At 39.7% G+C, this 7910-nt stretch overlaps 1 pseudogene across 1 annotated transcript; it reads right to left on the minus strand.

Moving 5' to 3' along the window:
- Positions 1–1539: 1539 nt before the first annotated feature.
- On the minus strand, positions 1540–2378 carry LOC104659788 (annotated as a pseudogene). The gene has a single exon (XR_004056402.1). The product of XR_004056402.1 is annotated as an MOB kinase activator 1A pseudogene (transcript).
- Between the last annotated feature and the right edge of the window lie 5532 nt (positions 2379–7910).

A 7910-nucleotide genomic window follows, 5' to 3' on the forward strand; every position in this document is an offset into this window, starting at 1 on the left:
ATCCATGAAGGGATGTTGAATTTTATTAAATTCTTTTCCTTCACCTATTGAAAATGATCATATGTTTTTTCCCCTTTTATTCTGTTGATGTGATTTACCACATGTTTGATTTTGTATATCGAATTATCCTTAAATCCCTGGGATAAATCCCACTTGATCACGGTTGATATGGTTTGTATTCGTGCCCCTTCCCAAATCTCGTGTCAAATACAGTCCTCAGTGTTGGAGGAAGGCCCTGGTGTGAGGTGATTGGAACATGGGAGCGGATTTTACCCTTTCTGTTCTTGTGATAGTGAGTTCTCATGAGATCTGGTTGTTTAAAAGTGTGTAGCACTTCCCCCTTCTGTCTTTTCCTCCTGCTCCAGCCATGTAAGACATGCCTGCTTTCTCTTCACCCTTTGCCATGATTGTAAGTTTCCTGAGAACTCCCAAGCCATGCTTCCTGTGCAACCTGAAGAACTATGAGCCAATTATACCTCTTTTCTTTATAAATTACCCAGTCTCAGATATTTCTTTATAGCAGTATTAGAATGAACTGATATAGAAAATTGGTACTGAGAAGTAGGTCATTGCTATAAAGATACCTGAAAATGTGGAAACAACTTTGGAACTGAGTAATGGGCAGAGGTTGGAACACTCTGGAGGACTCAGAAGAAAATAGGAAGATGAGGGAAAGTTTGGAACCTCCCAGAGACTTGTTAAATGGTTGTGAACAAAATGCTGATAGTGATATGGACATGGAACACCAGGCTGATTAGGTCTCAGGTGGAGGTGAGGAATTTAATGGGAACTGCAGCAAAGGTCACTTTTCTTATGTGTCAACAAAGAGGTTGGTGGCATTGTGCTCCTGCTCTAGGAATCTGTGTAACTTTGAACTTGAGAATGATGATTTAGGGTATCTGGTAGAAGAAATTTCTAAGCGGCAAGGCATTCAAGATATGGCCTGGCTACTTCTAATACCATATGCTAACATATATGAGCAAAGAAATGACCTGAAACTAGAACTTATATATATATATATATATATATATATATATATATATATATATATATTTATTTATTTATTTATTTTACTGAAAAATACATTTTTTATTTGTAAAATAAAAGAATAAAACCAATCTGATTGTGTTATTAAGAAATTTGTTCTGGAAACTCATTCATAAATTATTGATGGAAATTCTTCATGTCCATTATGCTGTCACCTAAAACAGATTCACTCATTTTCTTGTAAAGAAATGACTGAGTAAATGAGTAAAAGAATAATAAGTAAATTTATAAGCTACAGGTTAACCATCACATATTACAACCAAGTATGACTATGTGATAATAAGAGGAGTAGTCACACAGTACTTAAGATTTGGCTGTGTCTTTAAGGTCTTACTCGGAAACTATCATGCCAACCTACTTTTGGGATAATCTTATCAGTAGACACAGACAATGGGTATCTTTTTATCCTGTTTTCTTAAAGTCTGTATGACTAGTTTATAACAGATAGCAATGAGATAGTTCTAGCAATAGATGAAACAAGAGGGTAACTGTATTCTAGAAGAAACATTTATCTGTCTTTGGATCCAAATTTCTCTATTAATTCTTGAAGAGGTGCCAACTCACACCTATCAATCAGATTAAATTCCTGATCAAAGAAAATAAAGTGCTTGAAGGAGGTGTTGAGGTGGGCCTCCTCTTGCAGCTGCATCACAGAATCAAAGTGCTGGTGGTAAATATGGCCATAAACCCTGAACAGATGCTTTAGAATAGTCTTTGCCACAGACATAAAGTTCTTGGGAAATGGGACACCAATCTTAGAAGGAAAAAGAGTTTCATCATCAAGCTGATCCTGAACCCAAGTCATCAAATAGTCAATGTATTTTGTTGCAGAACATTTGATTGGCTTTTTAATATTAGTACCATCTGCCCAGTGATATTCATATCTTGGACCTGCAGACATGACTGGACAGCTTGCTTCAGTGCAGAATTCTGTAATAGTTCCATATAACATGTTGATCTGGTTAAAGAAATCCACAGTATTTACAGCAATCCATTCATTGAGATCCTCTCCCTCAGGCAACATAACAGCTTGTCTCAGATTCTCACTTCCTAGAGTTGCTTCTGCATGTTTTAGGAGTTCATACTGATGAGATCCTTCAGGGATATTCTTCAGTTTGAATGTTTTAGAAGAGTGGCTGCTGAAGAGGAAGCTCATCTTCGGTCCTCAGAGGGGAGGCGAGGGGCCTCTGGCCCCCGCCTGGATCAGGATTTGGAGCCGACGAGAGGGAGTGGACTGTCCTTAGCTCACGGGCAGTGGAAGCTGGGCTGCCACCACTCTGAGCCAGGTTTCTGGCCACTACGAGCCCTTGCAATCCTCGGCGCCTGCCTTGCCCCCCGAACTTATACATTTAAAAGGGAAGCAGAGGGTAAAAGTTTTGGAAAATTTGCAGCCGACCCATGTGGTAGAGAAGAAAAACCCATTTTCTGGGGAGGAATTCAAGCCAGCTGCATAGTTTGCATAACTGAAGTTTGCATAACTGAAAGGAAAGCAAGTATTAACAGCCAAGAAAATGGGTAAAAGTCCCTGAAGGCATTTCAGAGACCTTTGAAGTAGCCCCTCTCATCACAGGCCAAAAGGCTTAGGAGGGAAGAATGGTTTTATGGGTCAGTCATAGGGACCTGCTGCCATATGCAGCCTTGGGGCACTGCTCCCTGTATCCCAGCTGCTCCAGCTTCAGCCATGGCTCAAAGGGTCCCAGGTACATATGCTGCTGCTTCAGAAGGTGCAAACCATAAGCCTTGGAGGCTTCTGCTTGGTGTTAAGCCTGTGGGTGCACAGAGTGCAAGAGTTGAGGCTTGGGAGCCTCTGCCTAGATTTCTGAAGATGTATGGAAAAGCCTAGATGTCCAGGCAGAAGTCTGTTGCAGGGGCAGAGCCCTCATGGAGTACCTGTACTAAGGGAATGCAGAGGGGAAATGTGGGGTTGGAGCTCCCACACAGGGTCTCCATTGGGGGACTACCTAGTGGAGCTGTGAAAGGAGTTTCACCACCCTCCAGACCCCAGAATGGTAGCCACACTGACAGCTTGTACCATGCACCTGGAAAAGCTGCAGACAGTCAATGCCAGCTCTTGAGAACAGCCATGGGCACTGAGCCCTGCAGAGCCACAGGAACAGAGCTGCCCAAGGCCTTGGGAACATACCCCTTGCATCAGTGTAGCCTGGATGTGAGACATGGAGTCAAAGGAGATTATTTTGGAGCTTTAAGATTTAATGACTGCCCTGGTGTGTTTCAAACTTGCATGGGGCCTGTAGTCCCTTTCTTTTAGCTTATTTCTCCCTTTTGGAATGGGAGTACTTACCCAATGCTTGTACCCCCATTGTATCTTGGAAGCAAATAACTTATTTTTGATTTTACAGGCTCATAGGCAGAAGGGACTTGCCTTGTCTCAGATGAGACTTTGGACTGTGGAGTTTTGAGTTAATGCTGAAATGAGTCAAGACTTGGAGAACTGTTGAAAAGGGATTATTGTATTTCGCAACATGAGGAGAACGTGAGATTTGGGAGGGGTCAGGGTGGAATGATACAGTTTGGATTTGTGGGAGAATGAACTAATACATGGTGTATTACTTTTTTGATGTGCTGTTGGATTTGGTTTGCTAGTATTTTGTTAAGAAATTTTATTTCTGTGTTCTTCAGGGATATGACCTGTAGTTTACTTTTTTTGTTGTGTCTTATCTGGTTTTGGTATTAAGGTAATGTTGGCCTCATAGAATGAGTTAGGAAGAATTTCCTCTTTTTTAATTTTTTGGAATAGTTAGAGGATAATTGGTGTTATTTCTTCTTTGAAAATTTGGTAGAATTAATCAGTGAAGCCATCCAATCCTAAACTATTCTTTATTGGGAGACATTTTATTACGGATTGAATCTCATTATTCATTACTGATCTGTTCAGGTTTTCTATTTCTTTCACATTCAATCTTGGTAGGCTGTATGTGTCAAGGAATTTATCCATTTCCTCTAGGTATTCTAGTTTGTTAATATATAATTGTTCATAATCTCTGATGATCTTTTGTATTTCTGTGGTATCAGTTGTAATGTCTCCTTTTTTATTTCAGATTTTGTTTATTGGGGTCTTCTTTTTTCTTCTAGGTTACTGTAGCAAGTGGTATATCAATTTTGTTTATTTGTTTTTAAGAAAATGACTTTTTATTTCATTTATCCTTTGTACTTTTTAGTCTCTATTTTGTTTAGTTCTGCTCTTATCTTTATTATTTCTTTTCTTCTACTAATTCTGTGTTTGGTTTTATCTTCCATTTTTGGTTCCTTGAGGTTTATCATTAGATTATTTGAAATCTTTCTACTTTTTTGAGGTACTCATTTATTGCTATAAACTTCCTTCTTAGCACTGCTTTTGCTATATCCTGTAGGTTTTAGTATGTTGTATTTTGACTTTCATTTGTTTCAACATTTTTTAAAAAAAATTTTCTCTTTAATTTCTTACTTGACCCAATGGTCATTCAGGGGCATGCTGTTTAATTTTAATGTATTTGTACAGTTTTCAAAGTTCCTCTTGTCACTGATTTCCACTGTGATCTGAAAAGATACTTGATATGATTTTGGCTTTAAAAAAAGTTTTTTGAGACTTGTTTTGTGCCCTAACATATGATTTATTATCCAGAATGTTCTGTGTGCTGATGAGGAGAATGTTCTTTAAATTTCTCTTAGCTCCATTTGGTCTAATATGCAGTTTAAATTCGATGTTTCTTTGCTAATTTTCTGTCTAGATGATGTGTTTAATGCTTAAAGTGGGATTTGATGCCCAAGTATTATTGTATTGAAGTCTGTCTCTCCCTTTAGATCTAATAATATTTGCTTCAAATATCTGTGTGCCCCAGTGTTGGGTGGATATATATTTAGAACTGCTATATCCTCTTACTGAGTTAATCCCTTTATCATACAATGAACTTGTTTGTCTATTTTTACTGTTTTTGACTTAAAGTCTGTTTTATCTGATAAAAGTATAGCTATTCCTACTCACTTTTGGTTTCTATTTGCATGGAATATCTTATTCCATTCCCTTATTTTCAGTCTATCTGTGTCCTTATAGGTGAGATGAGTTTTTAGCAGGCAGAAAATAGTTGGATCATTTTTTTTTTCTATTTCAGCCAATCTGTATCTTTTAAGTGTAAAGGTAATCTGATTACATCCAAGGTTGTTTTTGATACGTGAGGGCTTGTTCCTGTTATTTAAAAAATTGATTTCTGGTTGTTTTGTATGTCGTTTGTTCCTTTCTTTCTCTCTTATTGTTTATCATTGTGGTTTGATGGTGTTCTGTAGTGGTTACATTTAAGTTTTTTCTTTTCCTTGTTTGTATGTTTGCTCTACCAGTGGTTTTTATGTTTTCATGATGGTAGTTATTGTTCTTTTTCCTCTGGGTATAGGACTCTTTCAAGAATTTCTTGTAGAGCTGGTCCAGTGATGATGAATTTCCTCAGCATTTGCTTGTCTGGGAAAGACTTAATTTCTCCTTCATTTATGAAGGAAAATTTTTCTGGGTATAGTATACTTGAGTGGTAGTTTCTTTCTTTTAGCACTTTGAATATATTGTATCATTCTCTCCTGACCTGTAAGGTTTCTTCTGAGAAATCTTCTGTTAGTCTGAAAGGGGTTCATTTACAGATGACTAGATGCTTTTCTTTTGCTATTTTTAGAATTTCTCTGTCTTTGACTTTCAACAGTTTCACTAAAATATGCCATGGTAAAAACCTTTTTGAATTTTGTTTATTTTAGGGAAATCTGAACTTCCTGTGTCTGGATGACTAAATCTCTGGCTAGACTTGAGATATTTTCATCTTTTGTTTCATTTAACAGATTTTCTAACTCTTTTGTTTTCTTTTCGCCTTCTCGGACACCAAAAATAAGAATATTTGGTCACTTTATGATGTTTTATCACAAAACCTTGTTCCTCATTCTTTTAAAAATTTTTTTTTAAAATTTTTGTTTGACTGGATTATTCTAAAACACCTTGACATTCTGAAATTCTTTCTTCTGTTTGATCTAATCTAGTATCAAAGCTTTCAAATGTATTTTGTATTTCATTTAGTGAATCCTTCAGTTCCAGAATTTCTATTTGGTTCTTTTTTGGATATCTAGCTTTTTGGTAAATTTCTCATTCATACCTTATTTTTCTGAATTATCTTGTATCTCACTGAACTTCTTTAGTATCATTATTTTGAATAATTTAACTGGAATTTCATAAATTTCTTTTTGATTGGAATCTGTTGGTGGAGAGTTACTGTGTTCTTTTGGCAGTATTGTGTTTCCTTTCTTTTTCATGTTTCTTGTGTCCTTATGTTGATATCTGCAGATATGGTGTCACAGGGATCACAGTCACTTCTTCCAATGTTTTGAATTTGCTTTCATGGGGGACAGCTGTTTCCTGAAAATGCATCTATGCGTTGGTTGGGTAGGGTACTTTGGCTTTGATTCTGGGTGTGTTCAGTAGTGTAGTCTCTATATGATTTACTAGCTGTAAACAGTGTCAGTGGTGTCTATGATTTTCTTGGTGGCTTGGGGTATGGTTGCTAGGGGAGGCTATGGTGAAGATTTTTTGAGGGACTGGGATGCCAAGTGGGCCATACTTTGGGCACCTGAGATGGTATCATTTGGCTAAGCATACCTGTCCTTGGGTCCCACAATGATGTTCACTGGATTTGGTGTTAGTCCAGGCAGGCCCATTCTTGGGCCTCCAGATGGCTTGCTTGGGTGCCACAAATGGCAACAGAAATAGGTTGGGCAGGTAGGTGGGCTCTTGTGCCCCTGGGCAACAGGAATGGCATAAGCAAGGGCAATAGCAGTGGTCAGACAACCTTCTGGGACCCAAACAATCCACGTTTATATTGGTGTGTCTATGACAGCTTGGACAGGTAGGTCCCCAGAGCCATAGGTGATGCATGTGAGTGGCTTCCCACTATGGTGGTGGCAGTAGGTTGAGTGGACCTGACTTCAGACCCCAGGAGAAGTCCTCAGATGTCACTGGTGGTGGGCTGGGCTCGGCAAAACCCAGACCCCTGGATGGTGTGCTTGGGTGTCATGGGGATGGAGCTGGGCTGGGCGGACCTTACCTCAGGCCAACCAGTGGTGTATATGGGTGCTGACTTCAGTAGTCAGGGGCAGGGTGATCCCCAGGCTGTAAGCCTGCTCAGGTGGGGCAGCAGTGTCTGTGTTGTAGTCCTAGTCCTGCTACTGGGGAGAGCAGGGTTGCTTTTTCTGGAAGCACTCAAGATAGGAAGTTTTCATAAGAGGTTGCAATCTTTATTCATACTTCAGCCCTGCAGCAGCCTGCAGGTGGTAATTACAGGCAGGGGAATTTGTCCTTGGGGCATGCGAAAATACATGGCCACTACTCTGCTTAGGGAGTGGGGTTGTTGCCCCTGACTCTCACCTCAGCCCAGTGGCAGGACAGGACAGAGTCTACTGGGAGCTAGGCTCTCAAAATGGCATTGTGCTGCAGCTGCTTCAGACTCCAAGGTGTGTGAAAACCAGTGTGAGCTTGCTCTCTAGAGCAATGCATTCTCCAGGGAGCTCCGAATGTCAGACTTGGGGCTGTGAGGGTTGAGGGACTCTCCCATGGCTAGGACTATAGGTGTGTGGTGGGAATTTGGACTGCTGGAGATCTCTCTCTTAACCCTTTCCCCGCATTAGGGAGCCTCTCCGGACTCACGGCCAATCCCAGCTAAGCAGGCTACCTCCCTTCCTTCTCCTTCCAGATGATCTATTCAAAGTTTGATTATCTACTTGCTATTTTGGTTCCTCTTTGTGTAAGATGCATCTAGTTAGCCATCTTGAAGCCCCTTCTAGGACTGAGTATTTTGAATGTATGTGACACAGGGCTGCATGCTGCCAAGAGGAAAAGTGCT

The sequence above is a fragment of the Rhinopithecus roxellana genome, chromosome 3 (genome assembly GCF_007565055.1).
Source record: "Rhinopithecus roxellana isolate Shanxi Qingling chromosome 3, ASM756505v1, whole genome shotgun sequence".
Lineage (NCBI taxonomy): Eukaryota > Metazoa > Chordata > Mammalia > Primates > Cercopithecidae > Rhinopithecus > Rhinopithecus roxellana.